This window comes from Lactuca virosa, chromosome 8, assembly GCF_052849685.1.
Source record: "Lactuca virosa cultivar CGN04683 chromosome 8, Lactuca_virosa_CGN04683_v6, whole genome shotgun sequence".
NCBI classification, from domain to species: Eukaryota; Viridiplantae; Streptophyta; class Magnoliopsida; order Asterales; family Asteraceae; genus Lactuca; species Lactuca virosa.
The window spans coordinates 309,214,897-309,231,018 of record NC_136433.1 but is presented as its reverse complement, the minus strand read 5'-3'; the positions used below and the strand labels follow the sequence as shown (position 1 = coordinate 309,231,018).

At 34.1% G+C, this 16,122-nt stretch overlaps 1 long non-coding RNA gene across 3 annotated transcripts; it reads left to right on the top strand.

Moving 5' to 3' along the window:
• The first annotated feature begins 2,803 nt into the window (after nt 1-2,803).
• On the top strand, nt 2,804-5,395 carry LOC145133064 (uncharacterized). Of its 3 annotated transcripts, XR_013718375.1 has the most exons (6): nt 2,804-3,125; nt 3,384-3,520; nt 3,807-3,849; nt 4,152-4,368; nt 4,521-4,654; nt 5,110-5,395. It is a non-coding gene; the product is annotated as an uncharacterized LOC145133064 (long non-coding RNA). The 3 variants fall into 3 exon arrangements; XR_013718373.1 differs by lacking the exon at nt 3,807-3,849; XR_013718374.1 differs by lacking the exon at nt 3,807-3,849 and having other exon boundaries at nt 4,147-4,368.
• The last annotated feature ends 10,727 nt before the right edge of the window (nt 5,396-16,122 follow it).

Here is a 16,122-nt window from a genome sequence, read left to right as displayed (position 1 = left end):
TTGTAATTATATTTCTGAAAATGCCCCTGAACAACCACTCATCTGTTTTTTTTCGAACTTTTAGTTTTGAAGCTCTGATCCTGGGTGGATTCAACCCCATGTGAACCAGTCATGGCCACCCTCTTCATCACTAAAGGAATAACATTAAATCAAATAAACCCCCTCTAACATAATACAAAATGAAAAGAAAAAAAAGAACATACAAAAATTGTTGGTCTGAAATAGGGGACAACAGAAGAACTAAACAACTAATCTAAAAATTTAAAGGTACCGTGCCAAACATTTAGTCCTAGGTGGTGAAATTTGCATTAATATTTCAAGGAAATACCTTCAAAAGGCTGTCAATTAGTAGAAATATAAGATTTGTCGTTGCTTCTTGAAAATCTCGTTGTTGTAGGTATTTCCGGCGCCGATGTTGTTCTTTTTCCTCCTCCCCGATGTTGCAGCCCTATTCTCGTTAAACTCTTTATCTGTCTATCCCTCAATTTGTACTTCTCTATCCCTAATTTCCTTCTACATCAAAAACCTCAGAATCACCATTTCCATTGATATCAACGCATTCAAGTGAAGTCTCGAGATTACTCTCTTTCACCATAGAAGGAAACAAATTTATGCAATATCAATGCCTCTCAATCTCGTCTTCTTTTCAACCATGTTCTAAAGCGTGCACACACCGATGCAATGATACCATGAAGTCTCACAATTCTCTTATTCACATCACAATTGAAAAATACATTCGCTCATCTGCAGTTCCAAGCTACAAATTCTAACTGAAGATAAGGTTTTAGATTTTGAGTTTGGATTAGGTTTTGGCGGATTCCAAAATTTTTAGAAAATCGATCCAATTTCTTTGTTGGATACGAGGGAAAAAATATGATTTTTTTTATAAATTGAAGAGGCAATGAATTATAAATGAAAATTATTTTTTTTATAAAATTTTAAATAAAAAGCTTGTAATTTATATTCATTAATATTATTATTTATCGTTTTTAAAAATAATATATATGCTTTTAGTGCTATTATGATATTTAAATCTTATATATAGTTATTTATTACAATATTTTAATTGTATGAATATATATATATATATATATATATATATATATATATATATATATATATATATATATATATATATATATGTGTGTGTGTGTGTGTGTGTGTAAACGAACCGACCGAAAAAAACGAGAGTTCTTCATGTTCGTTCCTTTAAATTAGCCGAACAAACGAACATGTTTGTTTATTCATGTTCGTTTAGGTAGACATGCCTAAGTGGATATAGGTGGATAGATGTAGGTGTGTATGTAGGTAGAGGTGGGTTTGGGTAGGTGTGGGTGAATATAAGGATTTTAGATATGGTAGAGTATATACATGGGTCTGTAGATATAGATGGGTGGTTGTGATAGTAGGGACGGGGCGAGGGTGAGGGTGAGGGTGTGGGTGGGGTGTATGGGGTAGGGATTATGTATTAGGTCTTAGGGCTTAGGGATTATGTATCGTAGTTAAAACACTATGGATTAAGGCTTATGGCTTATAACTTTTGACATATGACTTATCGCTTATGGTTTAGGGTATACAACCTACAAGGCTATAACTTATGGCTTATGCTTACAACTTATGACATACTACTTGGGGCTTAGGGTTGTACGACATAGGGTGTAAGGCTCATGGTTTATAAAATAAGGCTTATGGCTTATGTATTAAGTGATTGGGCTTTATGTCTCAAGGCATTAGGATTATTCCGGATGGTTTAACACCCACGTCTTAAGACTTAGCTCTTATAGCATGTGACTTACTACATATAACTTATCACTTATATATTTTGGTTTATGGCTTATATCTTTTGGTTTATCGCTTATAACCTATGACATATAGGTTATAGTTTATGTGTTGGGGTTTAGGGATTATGATTTAGGTCTTAAGGAATAATGCATATGGATTAAGACTTAAGCCCTAAGTTATTTGATAAAATTTTTAATATAAATTATAATAATAAAAAAACATTTTCATATATTACTTTATATATAAATATATAAATATCATTTTTTTTAAAACCAATTTAAACGATCCGCCTCTTAATTTTACTTTCCCTAAAAACAATTTCACTATCCCCACGATAAAAAAAACATCATCAAACCTAAAATGGCGGTCCCCAAACTCCCCCTGTTCCACTCTTTCCGCCCAAATAGAAAGTTCTAATTTTCATATTCACACTAAGATTAAAAGTTATGTCGAACTATGGTTGATATTGTCAAGGTGTCGACACTCAAGATTGAATTCGTATTCTCTCAAAAACATAAAAAAGAACAAGACCATCTCGAGACTCACCCTTATGCCATTGACCATTATCTATCATCAGCCTCACCCTTCTTTGTCAAAAGACCCAGACCATCTAAAATTAAGTGTACTTTTTAAGGATGTGTTCGGTTCTGGACCCGACTGGAACCAAATTGAGAACCAAAGAACCAGACCAGGAACTAGACCACCTACACGATTTTGGTTCCGGTCCGGTTCTACAAGTAATATATATTTTTTCATTATTAAATTTAGGTTTCGACACCCTAATCATAATGGTAATAGAAATATACACGATGATTTAAAGTTATAAATAATAATAATAAAACTATGTTATAAAATTATATAAAAAAAAACATATAAATTAGTAGTTTGAAATTTTCATTTTTGGTATCCCCTCTTCTTTTGGTCCCAAAATTTTAAAATTAAACTCAAACTTTAATTCCTATTAGTCATATATATAATATAACTCAAACTCAATTCCTAAATTATTTTAAAAAACAATTGCCTGAAATGATTCCATCTAATCACGTCCTTATGGTTTCCCTACTCAAAAACCTAGTTTCAAACTTTCAATCGCCTCCTCCGATGAACAGCAGCCACCGTCACCAACGTTCCCCGCCTATTCTTCACCAACGTTTATACCTAATCAGCATGTGTATTTGTTGTGGGTAAAAGTCGGACCTAACTAGAGCTAGGTGGTACGTCGACGCCTTCCAGCCGGTGCTACGGTGCGTCGAACATCCGACGCCTTCTACTCCTCCCGGCATCCTCTGATATCGTCTACTCCATTGAAATACCTCCGACGTCAGACCTTGTCATTTGTGAAGGTTAGTTCTTCTTCCCTTCCAAAAGCATTTGATTAATTGATTTTAAAGAATATTAACCTGTTAACTGATTTTAGCCATTTAGGGAATGTGATTTAATCTGTCAAGAAGTTATTTGTTAAGTTGTTCAGCATTTTTAGTTTTAATGACATCTTATTGCCGTATCGTTTTCTTATAAGAGAAGTCAAGATCGCACTTCCACTTTCCCATGAAATTGCCAGTTAAGACATTAATATTTTTTTTTCTTTCTTGTCCCTACAGCTTGGTTCTTTCTATGCTGCATTGAAGGATTTCTTAGTAAAATAGATGCATTATGGTCTTCAAGATACCACCAATCAATGTGATACATGATTAGTTTCTACGCATCTTACTTGACTTCTTTGGGTAGCCTTTAATAGGTACTAATCTTTACCTCAAATTTCAAATGGAAGATAAAAAAAATGGAACCTTTGTTATTTGTTTACTTGTTACGGTTTGTTGTTTTGTCATCTTTGTGGAGATTGACCATGTCTAAACTAAATATGTTAAAAGAAAGGTTGTTAAAGATCTAAAATAAGGTGTAAGGGAAGCAGAAATATTGAGATGGAGAGAAATATATCTTATAATTATGCTTATTATATTCCAATTATGTTTTAAATCCTTAAATCTCTTCTTATAATGCTTTAATTTTTTTTGATTACCAAGAAGAGGAATGTTGAATGCTGTTTTTTACGTTAAGCAAGTCAAGGTCAGTACTCATTGATTCATATTATTTCATTACTATGCAAAAAGACGTAAACACCCTTTTACTAAGGGATCAGAATATAACATTTCTTTAAGTGTTTGGAGTTTTTAGGGTTTGTTTGAACTTGGTATGTTGCTTTTGATTACAAGAAGTTTAAGAAATAGGAAAAGTCGCGCATATGCTTTAAAAATTTTGTATTTGTTTTCACATGTGAATCTTGTTCATTCTTGTGTTTAATTACTTTTTTTCCGTTACAAGTCTTCTATGATCACCAAGAATGTGTGTTTTGTCTATTGCAAGTGTAGGAATAGCTATGACAAGAAAATTGACTAGAAGCTAGAATGATTGTGATGCATCTAGCAATAAGAAGAACAAAGAAGAACAATACTGATGATGTGGGACATTATTCCATTGGATAAAGTTTGAGAAAGAGGCGATGGCTCAAAGAAATTCAGATTTGCCTAAAACCCCACGTGGTTTGTTGATTATTTATAGGCAAAATAATTTTATTTGGAGAAGCAAGTAAGAAGTTGAATCCATCTTTGGGAAACATCTTTATTTTCATTAAGCAAATTAAATCTGAGATTATGTTTATCATTGCCATCTATGTCTTTATAAAGCTTATTTTGATGTTCATAATTGTTTATAATATTTATGTTTATATACTCTATCAGTGCAATACTTCTCTTCAGATGATTATAATCCAAGTGTTGGGGAACATAAATACATACTAAATGATTCTAGGAAGGCATTCAGGGAGCAAGTATGTTGGTGGTTCACTTTTCATTAGATCCCTCAAGTTGATTTTGTAAGTTTCTTCTTCATAATATAGTTTTATTGGATATTACAAATTCTCCAAATGATAATAATAAACCATTTGCTGCATATGGACTAGACATCACACCATTGCCAGTTAATATTCTATTTGTTTTTCATTTTTTTGGTTGAAATAAAAAATACAAATTATTGTTATCTATGTTTTTGACTTTTGTCTACCTTCATTTAAATGATGCATGGTTACGATTATATTTTATTCAAAAAGTAATATATTAGCATTTAGCAAATGTTATAGATACTACTGCTATGGCCAGATTGTTATTTTTTTAGGCTTGGAGAATTAAATATATGGTTTGTGTGTAATAGTATTATAACAGAAAATGTCCATGTGTAGTACATTGTTAGAAATTGTTCATGTTTCAAAAAAACTACTTAACAGTTCATAGTTGTTTCAATGTTTGACACCTACAACTTTTGTTGCTCCAGGTACCAAATCCACTATCCAAACAAGATAAAAACAATGAACTTCATATTTCAAGAAGCAAAAGAAAACCTTGGCAACAATGTATGACATCAAAAGCAAACAAAGACCATGATGAACAAGAAAAACCTTTGGAGATATAGTATTAGCTTATGTGTACAATCATTTCTCTTTTTTGAAACTTGTATACATATTTTTGATTAAAAATTTATGTCTTTAGTATTTGAATTGAAAACTTATGTATTGATTTTGTTTTATTAATGTTAATATCATTTTTCTTAGGTTTTATCATGTTTATTGTTATTTTTATTTTACAAATAAATGGAAATAACATGGATGTATTGTTTATTTATAACCATGGCTTTAAATAAACATTAGTCACACAACAATAAAAAAGAATTGCATGGCTTTACATAAATATTAGTCACACCATAATTACAAAATTTCATGTGGTTTTACATAAACATTAGTCATTTTGATATATTTTTCATGTGACTAAATGATGTCAAATATCATGTACAAAATAATTTAATGCGACTAAAGGTTAAACAATAACAATACTTAAAAACCATTTGTGTCTCTACAAAGCGTTTATGGCCACAATTATTCGACATAATACTTGATTACAATGACACTTTTGTGGTGTGGTGCATGTCAATTTTTGTACTAGTGAATCTATAATTTTAATAAAATGTGTGTCTTTATAATACTTATGATCATGTTTCACTTAATTGTGTATCTCTATAAGATAGACAATAGTCACAATAAAAGATTGTTTTTGTGACTAATTATTAGCAAATCGTCACTTGTGAAATTAATTACATGTGGACATTTAGTAAACATGGTCATGTTTGCGGTAATTGCATGTCTACAAAAGATACCCAATAGTCTTAACAAACTTTGAATTGTGTGGCAATTTATTAGCAAAACGCTACAGTGAAACAACATGTATGTCGCCAGTTGCTGATATACAATCACTAAAATTACTAAGAACATGTGTCTACTGACAGTTTATCGTCACAATATTGGATAAAATGATTGATTATAGCAATAAAATTCCCTACCCAATTGCCACACTTTTCTAATACGGCCACATGTTTTCATATCATACGGACACTACATTTTAAAGTGACCATAAGACCCATACGATGGCGTCACCTTCTGTCACACTTTCAGTGAAAAAATAAAACGTCACTATATGCATATGGTCACACTTTTATGGTGTGTCCGTAGATCATTTTTGTACTAGTGGAATGAGACTTTACAAATTCCAAAACTTGAGGGCAAGTTTTGAAACTCTTCAAAACTTTTGGATTCAATAACTTATGAGCTAATGCATTTTTATGAATGAGACTTTTCATTTTCCATAACTTGAGGATAAGTTATGGAATTCTTTAAAGGCATTTAGATCAATTTTAACCAATACAATTGTCATGTAATTTGTCATTGATCTAATGTAACTCATATGACAAGATAATATCAAATCAACAATTTACAAGTAATTAGCTTATCATATAAACTAACAATTATCTCAAAATTTTGACAATTATATTTTAATTAGATGAGGATAATTACTACCATATCAGACAAAAATGAATGTTGTGATATAAAACAGTTTGTGGTAATGATCCTAATCCAACTTAGGCCAAAAAACCAGAAAACCTGCCACCAGACAGTGCAACTCATCGAGCCAGCCTTTGGACTCGTCGAGTTCATCATCAACTCGTCGACTTCCTTAATAAACTCGTCGAGTTCAGTCTGGCAGAAACAGTTTTTCATTTTGCTTCAAGTTTAAACAATCAACCATGCATCAATATAATAGAAAACTAATCTGGCTCTGATAGCACTGATGGGTTTTGAGCACTAAACAACCTTATGGTGCACATACAACCCTAATGCTTTGGATCTAATTTTTCTCTAATTATACATGCAATATTGTTTTCCAAAGCATGAAGCCTAACTAGCATACAAAATTTGGTATATGAATCATAAAAAAACTAGTTAGAATAATATCTCTTGTTGTAGCTTGTTGTCTTTGGCCATTAAGAACTTAGCACCTCAAGTGTAATGCTTCAAATGGTTCACAAAACACCACCAACAATTGGAGAACTTGAGAGAGAGGTTAGGAACACCCTAAAATCGGCTATACTCTTGCTATAACACTTGTGTATACGATTTTGGGCTCTAAGGGGTTCATTATATAGTGTTAGAATTCCAAGAGTCATGTGTAACCCTAATTCTTACACTTAGGCTTGTAATGGACTAACACTTTATGGATCCTTACATAAGCTTAGCCCATCACTAATCAATCATGGATTATTAGCCCAATCTATATGTATCAGTGATTTACACAATCATCCCCTATATATTTAATTAGTCTCTTTTGATCACTAAATTAATTCCAAATTAATTCTTGATCAATACTAATTAAATAATATGATTCCTCAATTAATATATTATACTTATAATATATCAATAAATCATATATAACCTCTTTCTCAAATATCCATCCTATCAGATTGTTCTGGTGAATGCAAACCAAAATGGACCATGCTACTCCCGGGTCAAGTACATACCAATTATAGTTATGGGCTTAGACACCTAATTCAACACCTCATTCCCTTCATATTTTGGATTTGTTAGAGGTATAAAGTTCACATCTTGACCTTTGGTCTTCTTGTTTCAAGTTTGGGCTCACTTAGATGATTTTGGTCCCTTTCATGAATGCTCTTGGAGTTTGATGAATTCCATAACTTGTTGTGACTCTGAATTGGTCCTTAAGTTTCTGAGAATGAGAAAAGAGTCATGTTTGAAGCTATTTTGGGTCAATGATCAAGTTAGGGTCATAGTAAGGACTGAACGGATTTAGGCTTATAGATCTAACTTTGGCATGGAGTCCTAACAGATAAATTTGGAAAATTTATCCATTAAGTCAGTAAAAAGAACTAGATCTGAGGTTATGGGCCTTGATGTAAAGGAATTAAGCAATGAATGAAGATTTTCGCATTCTTCCAGAAGCTATGACGTGGCTTAGGGTTTGCCACGACATGACGGTGCTCAGAATCGTGACTGTTTTATCCTTGCTTTCTCACGATGTGGCGCATGGATTGTTGCGATGTGATGTTGACTTTAACTAGTTTGACCGTCGATTTTGTGGACCTTTGACCAGTTTGACTTATGGTAAAACTTCAAGGATTTGGGTTGCTGGTTGAGGATTTATCTATACAGGTGTTTATCGGTTCGATGGATTTATCTGTACAAGGGTTAGAGTGTTGTTGTGCTTCTCTGGTTCTATGATTTAGGTGAGTTTCTCAGTATGACACGTATCCCATTGTATATCCTTTACATGGTAGGATAGAGGTACAGTTAGAGTACAAACATGCTAGTGGCCTAAGGTAAGTTCTTGTTATGCCTTACAGTTTAGAACACTTGGTGCTTTGGTTTGATAGACTAGTAGGGTCTTGACTTATGATTGTATGATTCTTTTAAGAGTTATGTTGGGTTAAGACAAATGGGGTAGGCCAGTTATTAAGATTTTGTAGGAACGACCAGCGAAGGATTTGTTTGAGAAATGGATAATGACAGGGTAACTAGGGAAGGAAAGTTGTCAAGGGTAGGCAATATGCTAGTATATGTAATGATTTTATGTTACATGATTCTGTGTTAGTGATAGTTTGGGCTCTATGTAGTCTAAGTTAGATAGCCTGAGAACTATTGGTCTAAAACCTTATTGCAATGTTCTTGTCTGATTGTTTGCTCTCAAGTGGATCATCTGTTCAAGTGTCTATCTGACCCCTGATTGCATATAACCTTATGGATTGTATGAAAGACCATGATTTACCCCTGGCAGCATATACAAGACCAGGATGTGACTCTTTGTAGTGGAGTCCGAGCTGGGCCCGTTCACTCCTTCGGTAGGGCCCGTTATGTATGGTTAGGTGGGGCCCGTTATGTATGGATGGGTGGGGCCCGTTATATGAGTTGGGCTAGGGTCTTGAACCTTGGGCTGGGCGCGTTGCAAATGATGCATGTATATGGATAGGTGTTTTGTTTGCTTGACAGTAGAATCGAAAATTGTTGTGGATGCATTGTATGTATGGTGGAATATGGGGTATACTGAGGAACTCACTAAGCTTTATGCTTATAGTTGTGGATTAAACATTTTGTAGGTCTTTCCTGAGAAGAGCTCGGTGGGACTGTACACATGCATGGAAGATGTTCGTTTCCTTATTTTTGTAAATTTAACTATGATAATGTATGGTTTCAATCTATCAAATTTTACTCAATGGTTTTTGAAGCAAAGGTTTAATTATTTAATCTAGTTTGATGAAGAAAAATCTCTTTGAAATTCTTAGGACGTTAGAAGTTGGTATCAGAGCCTTGGTATGAGGGATTTGGGCGCGTCTTACGGTGTGTCTGAACTCCAACTAAGGATTAAGAGAGTTTCTAAATAAGTTTTTGAAAGAGAATGATTTTATTCAAGATAAGGATTTTCTAAAAAGATTTCATAACAAATGGAGGATGCGATGCGTACAGTCGGCCGAAGCTCAGGAAGTAAATAATTGCGAATATACCCATATGATCTTCGATTTGTGCTATAAATTGTTGTGCATGCTAGAATGCAAGCTATCGATCTTCTTAGGAATTGCTTGATAGAATTTCCTGACTTCTGTGATGTCTTATAGCTTAGAGAATTATTTGTTATGTGGTTCTTGAAGTCTAGATTGATAATGTTATTTTCTAGGGTTATGTTTTAGTGTTGTATACGATTTGGACTACATAGCCTTAGAATGATTGATTTATCTTTATTCCTTCTCCTTGTTTATTTGAGGGCATAGGGTAGAATCACTTATTTAACAGTCTATTTGATCATGTATTGTGTATGGAAACTGTATATTATGATGTATGAATTCCTATCTAATAAATGTCTAGATTTAGTACAAGATACCTTGTAACCTTTATTAACAACTATAGTAGTTATAATTATTTTATTTGTTAAAAGAGAATTGTAAAACCTTTTTTTGAAGTTTTCAAATATTGTAACATCCCATTTTCGCCTTACAGTATACACGACTAGTTACGTAAATAGACATCTAGATAGATGACTATTTAGAGTGTGCCCAAATATGACTTCATATGAGGAAGTTATGATTTTTAGAAGTTGTATCACGACAGTGTGTGACATATAAATCTAAATAGAAATCGGTTTATTGTTAGCCGAAACAATCTAAACGAGAGTTGAAGATATTATAGATAGAATTTGTCGATATAGAGACAGTCAAGAACAGATGTCGTATGAAAGATTTATGATTTTGATACATGCTTTAACAGTCTAATCCTATTAAAAATATATCTTTAAAAATAAAGTGGGTATAGACCCTGTTGATAGTTTCACGTGGATATAAAGAACTTTGAAAACATAGCTCGTGTGAGAAAGATATGATTTTTAGAAAATAATTAAATCTTGAAGAGTGTGGTGCACGACGCTTCTAGAAGGTGAGACACGGACCACCAGAACTGCGACACGTGGCAGCAAAGGAGAGGATAGACATCGCAGAAGTGCATGGCGTGCGTCCCCAAACTCCTCCTATAAATAGAATTTCATCCCTCATTCACTTCTCACTCCAACTCCCTCATCTATTTCTCTAAGATCCAAGTTTTGGAGTATTTTCGGGAGCCTGTAGAACTCCACTTTAGTGAATCTCTGAGATAGAGGGCCAGACAAATAGATGTTCTAGGTGTTGAAGTCTTGTCTGCATAAATCCCGGTTTTCTATAGAAACTATTGTAAGTTAAGTTGCACGTACTATGCTTATTTTCATAGTCGTTGTTATGAATGTATAAATAAGATTTATCAGTAATCCCAGTTATAATATTGATAGACCTATATACATGAAAGGTGTCTAGATTGGAGACGTTAGCTTGGTTGTTGGATTTTAGAAAGACTATATACCAAAATGGTCCTGCCTCCCAACTGTCTTACCTACTTGAAACTTATTTGATAGAACTCTCGGTATTTACTGGGATTAGTGAAAGTTCTAGAATTCATTAGCAGATTGTCATAGGGACTAATAAGTTATAGTATTACAGGTTCGTAGTTGTTAGGCACGTTATCATCTAGTTGGATCGCCAGTGGGATCACCCATATAGGTGTCAATCGTCTAAGTAATTGTCTAGGTGAAGTATCTCACTATACTATATATTATAATATATGTCCATGTATGTTAAGATAGATAGCTAGTAAAGTAAAACTGATAGTAGAATATCTATGTGCTTAAGTGTAAATATACTTGAAACTTATAGATAAAAAGTATAAATGTGCCTCTACTACGAGAGTCTAAAGTGCAGTCTCTACGTGCGTGATTGTTATGCCATTAGATTTAGCTAGGGGATGATTGCAGAACGACATAGAGGTCGGGAGCCTATAGGACCGCATGTTGACGAAATGGCATGAAGGTCGTAATTACACATAGACATGTGTTGCCGAAATAACGTGTAGGCTGTAAGTACACATAGACTTGTGTTGACGAAATGGCAGGTAGGCTGTAAGTACACATATTATTGTTAAATTGTGAGCCATTAGTTGTATACATGTATATGTATTATAACACATGGTATTTTGGGGAACTCACTAAGCCTCGTGCTTACCCAGTTGAATATAAATGTTAGTTTGGTACTTCATCGAATTGTGAAAAGGGAAAGGTTCGACTGTACACATCCACATTCGCAATATATTTTCTGCGTAATGTAATTTTGCTCTGATATATTGAATAAATAAAAATAAATATTTTGGGTTAAAAATAGTGATATTATCGTTTGGTATCAGAGCCCTAGTTTGAGAGAATTGGATGAACATTGATGTGATTCCAGACACAAAGCAAGGATCTGAATATCTTAACAAATGTTTTTAAGAAATAGAACTTTATTCAGAAAAAAAAAGAATGTGATGCGTATAGCCAGCCGAAGCTCAGAAAGAAAAGTGATTCCCAAAATATCCATATTTGTTATGATTGTTGATATGTGAAATGTTAGAAATGCATGCTAGTATGTAGGCTAGGGACCTTTTAAGGAATTGCAAGTTAGAATTGCCTGATACCTAAAATGCCTTATAGTCTATAGCTTTGTTTGTTAATTGTTCATTAGTACCTATACTGAAATTTATTAGTTAGTTGAAGAATACATTAGGTTACATGCTCCCAGTATTAAGTACTTTTAGATAGCTTTATTTGGCGCTAGTGTGCAACTCTCATTTGAGTCTAACCATGGTAGTGTTGGATCTTTCAGTTAACAGACTGTTTGACTTTAGAGGAAGGTAATTGTATTATTAGAGACATAGTTAAAGTATGTAGAAGTTCTACCTCGGCTAGTAATAGGGTGAAGTGGGAAAGGAATCCTAGAAGGATAGTCTATGAAGTTTAATATATTCTTGATAGGACATATTTTCGTAAGGTAGGTTATCAGTAAAGATGCAAAGTCCTAGTAGAGTCTAGGAAAACATGTTGTATGTGCTCATAGGACACACACACACACACACACACACATATATATATATATATATATATATATATATATATATATATATATATATATATTTCGGTTATCGTGTGTAGTATTGGAAGTGGCTTGGAAACTGCGAGATAATGCTTGAGACAAGTATGAGTAGGTGTGAAATATAGTAGAGGCCTATACTACCCAAACCACATGACTCACACTTGGATCAGGAAGAGTCACAAAGTTGCCAAGGCACTGGTAGTTAGGTAGATAGTATGGCCAACATTATAAATTCATTTTGTGTTATTTCCGACATTACTTGTTGTACGGTGGTGTCTACGAGAGTGACTCTAAGTCCGGGCCCAAGTGGTCATAAAAGATTGAGGCCATATAAAGTAGAACTTCATAAGTGAGTTGGTTCTGAGAACCTTACTTAATGTAGTATTGACTTTAGCTGTGAGAATTAAGAAGAACAACTGAATCGCGACAAGGTGATTGTCCAAAGAAATGAGAAGAATGGAGTGAATTCAGCAACTGTCATTGTTGCTAATAGTTTAATTACCCAAGTAATACACACTTATATCGCTTAGTTATTTGCGTATGTTAGTAATTTTCTAGACAACATTGTGTCAGTTACGACCTTATCCTATTTTGTTCATGCTATGTGGAAGATCTCTTATGGTACATACAATCAATAGTTCTACGATGAGAATTTCGAAGATCATTCGATATGACAAACATAAGTTTCATCAAAGTCAAAAAGAACTACAAATCATGTAAGCAAGTCCAGCTTAGACTCCGACTAGGTACAAGCAACAACATATGATGGGTCGAACCCAAGTGGGGGAGAACAGACCCTTAAGTTGAAAGTGTGAAGGGTAGTTCAACTTTTGATTTCAATGTCAAGGTCCAAGAGGTTTGCATCACGAGAATGCATAGATTGTTAGTTGTGCGACTAGTAGAAGAAGGAAGTTTTTTGCTAGGCTTCCCATAGGCTATGAGTTTCTTCTTTCTCAGGGAAAGGTTGGTCTTTCCTCCCAAATGACTAACAAGATTTAGGAGTTATCCCAATTCCCAGGTACATCTCAGATAGCCAAGAGAACCATCTAGGTTCATACCTTCACGACTAAGGGATTAATCCTTGCAACAATGGATTAACTAGATAAGGAACGCAATAGGCGGCATGGTTTGCCATAGAGAGTATCGAGTACTTAAGACACATACCAGCCTTAGAGATTTTGGTTCAAACCATAATAGGATTTGATTATCCCATTCCAAAGAATTAAAACAGAAGGATCGACATGGAAGGAGAGAGTGTTTCCTTCATACGACTATTTCGAGTCGTCACCTAAGGTGGGTATAGTAAAAATAAAAGACACCTAGAAGGAGGACATTGAGGATGGACTATTTCCATTAGAAAGGCGGTAGTACTTTCTAAGGGTTGCAGATGTATCAATAGTATACAGAATAGGATTGATATATCAAGTTGTTGATCCAATTTCAACTGGACGAATATGATGTTATCAATAACAGTTAAGATTAACTAAGCGTCCCTAGCATAAATTGGCAAGAGTTCAATTTTAGGAGTGACTCAGTGTTAAAAGTTGTGTAAATAGTAGTAGTTGTCGGAGATTTAGTTATAAAGACACCTCTTCAGATGTCGATAAAAGATAGACCTGTAAGGGAAAGATGTAAGGATTCCCTATGAGATTTAAAAACTGCAATAAGATGGTAGAAAATTATTAAGGAGCAGTTCAAACTTTATACAAAGTTTTGGTTGGCGATAGAAAACAAAAAAGGATCGTAAGCGATTAGTATGAATTCCTAAAAGCATTCATTTAGTTAAGAGTCACGTTAGATAGGGCGTCAAGTGCAACTGCATATGTGTCATTGCTCTTCGAGGTGAGCTACGTGTTTGGTTTAGTTATTACTTTAGTAGATAAGCGTATGAATTAATAGATAACTAATATCGAATTCCAGTGTTCATAGGTTAACATAGGACGTTAGCCCGACTTAAGCATCCATACAATGTAGATTAAGGACTTCTAATCAATTGTAGCCTCAAAAGTTTAGAAACAAAAGATTTATTGTGATAAGTATATATCAAGGAAGGATGATGACAAGGACAATCAAATAATGTGTATGGGTCTTTAGGACCATGGAAGGGATGATCGTGAGTCTTCAGGCCCGAGGGGGGATGATGACAAGAGAGATGTGGCATCGAAATCCCAGTAGTTGGATAGTGTCATGACATATCATAAGCGGGCCTAAGAACGAATGGTGTGGGAAATAGTTGTAACTTGCTATAGGAAAAGTAGTTAGAGCCTTGCGATAATGTTACTGGTGACCTAGTTTTCATTATAATCTATTAGGTTGGAAGATAAGGAGTACTTATAATGAGCCTATCATCATTATTAGAGTGTTGGTTCCAGTGTTAATATGACACTAAACCTATTATACTAGTTTTGGTTAAAATTTACGATGTTAGAACACCTGAAGTAGGTTGGAATACCGTTTGTAATCTAGATTCGTGTGTGATTTAAGGATATGCCATAAGCCGTTGTAGATTCATGTACTAGAAATTGGATTCCGTTGGGATGTCGTAGATAAATTTCCTTAACTAATCGCCATATATAGAGTCGACATTGTTCCTAGTCAAAATAAAAAAATCACAATTTTACGTCTGAAGGTCATCGTTCATCATAGAGTATAGATTCTGAAAGCCCAGACCGATGAGTTCCTGGTTTTGGAAGACTTCGCGAGGAGTTCAGAAGTATGTCTGATGTATAAAATGAAGTTTTACAAGAAATTTCGATGGGACAACAGTAGCTTAATCACGAGTTGATCTCGATAACTCTGATAGGATAACATCTAGGTGCGCACAAAGTAGGATTTCAGGGACAATATCTCTATACGTGGGGGAAAGTTGTATCACCCCATTTTCGTCTTACAGTATAAACGACTAGTTATGTAAATATACATTTTGATAGAGGATTATTTAAGATAAATAGTCTAGATAAAAGTAGCAGTACTCGCAAAAGCAAGAACATACATATAAAGAGCGCCCAAATCTGACTTCATATGAGGAATTTATGATTTTTATACGTTGAAAAACATCAGTATGCGACACATTAATCTAAATAGAAATTGGTTGATTGTTAGCCGACACACTCTAAACGAGAGTTGAAGATCTCGTAGATACAATTATGTCGATATAGAGAAAGTAGAGAATAGATGTCGTATGAAAGAGTTATGATTTTTATACAGACTTTAACAGTCAAAGCCTGTTAAAAATATAGCTTTAAAAATAAAGTGAGAATTAGCCGACGGAGTCTAAATGAAAGTTGTTGATATCGTCGATATCTACGCGTGGATATAAAGAATGTCGAAAATGAAGCTCGTATGTGAAAGATACTATTTTTCGAAATTAATTAAATCTCGAAGCGTGAGACGCTTCTAGAAGATGAGACGCATATCACCAGATTGCAACACACGATTGCAGGGTGGATGAGAGATGTCACAGAAGCG